Here is a 2249-nt window from a genome sequence, read left to right on the forward strand (position 1 = left end):
CACACACACACACACAGACAGAGCATTATATCCACCAAGTTCTGAAATAATCTATTTTTAACTGTGGAGCCATCGGACATTAATCCCTGCATTCCACTGAAACAATGGAGAATTCACTTTCAAATCCTCAGAGAGGTGATTTTATGCATTAAGTGCACAGAAATGTCCAAGTTTTCTGCCAAGTAATCTCGTCAGCACACACAGAGCATGCTACCAGTCACCTCGGCCAATCTCCAGGTCTGGCATCCTACTACCACTTCATCAGAGAATGAAGAGAATAAGAGTGTGTGTTTGAGGTGGGGTTTGTGTGTGTGTTTGTTCGTGTTTGTGTGTGCTCAAGTACGTATTTATGTACGCATGCGTGAGTGTAATGAATGTGCTCCAGGAGGTTAATTAGAATAAGAACTGGGGAGTGGTCCCGTGTGGCTCAGTTGGTAGAGCATGGTGCTTGTAACACCAGGGTTGTGGGTTCAATTCCCATGTGGGACGAGTACGAAAAAGTATGAAAATGTGTGCACTCACTACTTACTGTAAGTCGCTCTGGATAAGAGTGTCTGCTAAACGACTAAAATGTAAAAATGGAAGACGCCATATGAAAAACGATTACAGGAGTACCCTGGATTGACCAGCTTCTGTGTCGTGTGCACAGCCTAGTGCTACCCAATCAGAGACAGGACAGGCATCTCATCAGGTGTGTATTGATCCCTGGATGCTCCAGTCAACCTCTTATAATAGATGCTCAAAAACACTGGCGGTTCCCACTCAGGCCCTTAACCTTCACTTCAAGGTCCGCCACGCGGCCATTACCCCTCGCTGACATCCAGGAGGGTCGTAAATAACGCCTTGATACAGGGAGGGGTGTGTGCTTTCCTGCGTGTGTGGCATTGTTGATATTCAAAGACAGAAAGGCAAGCTGTGTACCTGCTCCTGTGATCGGGACGGTCAGCTGAACAGGTTTGGATAGATGAGTTGTACTGCAGCAGGAGACCATGGACAATGCAATGGAAATGCAGTCCGTACTTGAGATCTCCGATCAAAACTAAATGAACTGTAGGAGACTTTTCTAAACTGTTCATTGACATCTAGTTGTATGGTTTATTTGGCGACTCAAAACAATATGTTTAAAAGCAGCCAAAGAGCTCTGGTGTCTGGTGTCTGGTGTGGGTCATCAAGGACTGGTAGAGCTAAGAGCAGGCCTGTGAGTATGACCTGTGAGTGATGCCAAGGAAGTTCTAACACTGATACTGTGCACACACTCAGACACACAAAACCACTTCTGTTTTGCCAACACGCACTTCACAAATTCATAGATCAACCCCACTTAGTGGAGTCTGTTATGATAAGGACACTAGCCAGCTATCACAGCTCGTGGCATTTCTGGGCGATCAAACTATTCATTATAGGGAACTTTGGGTTTGTTTTGTTGTTGATTTCCTCAATTTTCTCACATGTTGCTGTCAATGGGTTCCTCTCAGCTGATTAGCATTGGAAAGAAGATCAAAACATATTCATCCTAAAGTTCCCTACAACTTATGGAGTCAAACGTGCTGCTGTGGATCCAAAACAGAGCCGTATGAGTGTTAGGATATATTTGCTAGTACACACTACTTGATACAATTCTGACCTGATAAAGTCTATTGTACCCACGACCTTAAAACTTCTTGTCAATAGGGGGGCGCTGTTTTCACTTCTGAAAAAATCGTGCCCAATTTAAACGGCCTCGTACTCTGTTCTAGATCATACAATATGCATATTATTATTACTATTGGATAGAAAACACTCTGAAGTTTCTAAAACTGTTTGAATTATATCTGTGAGTAAAACAGAACTCATTTGGCAGCAAACTTCCATACAGGAAGTGAAAAATCTGAAAACGAGGCTCTGTTTCAGGGCCTGCCTATTCAACTGGCTTTTATTTATCGATATGTATGCACTTCATACGCCTTCCACTAGATGTCAACAGGCAGTGGAAGGTGGAATGGGGTGTCTAGCTTGATCTGAGGCCGAACAAGAGCTTTTGGAGTGACAGGTCCGGTATTTTCTTTGTCTTCGACGGCGCGCGAGGGACCTCGACATTGTCTTCTGAAAAACGTACAGTATACACGGCGAATATCTCCGGCTCTGATTTTATTTGATACATATGATAATAACATCATAAAGTAGGTTTTTTCAAACGAGTTTTATCAGTTTATTCAACGTTTATTGGGACTTTTGGAGTTTTCCGTTCTTTGCGCCAAGAGAGGATGGGA

General features: G+C 43.4%; 1 non-coding gene across 1 annotated transcript; it reads left to right on the plus strand.

The window, feature by feature from the left end:
- Nucleotides 1-415: 415 nt before the first annotated feature.
- trnat-ugu lies at nucleotides 416-489 on the plus strand. The gene has a single exon. It is a non-coding gene; the product is annotated as a tRNA-Thr (tRNA).
- Nucleotides 490-2249: the final 1760 nt, after the last annotated feature.

The sequence above is a fragment of the Salvelinus namaycush genome, chromosome 6, assembly GCF_016432855.1.
Source record: "Salvelinus namaycush isolate Seneca chromosome 6, SaNama_1.0, whole genome shotgun sequence".
Classification (NCBI taxonomy): Eukaryota; Metazoa; Chordata; class Actinopteri; order Salmoniformes; family Salmonidae; genus Salvelinus; species Salvelinus namaycush.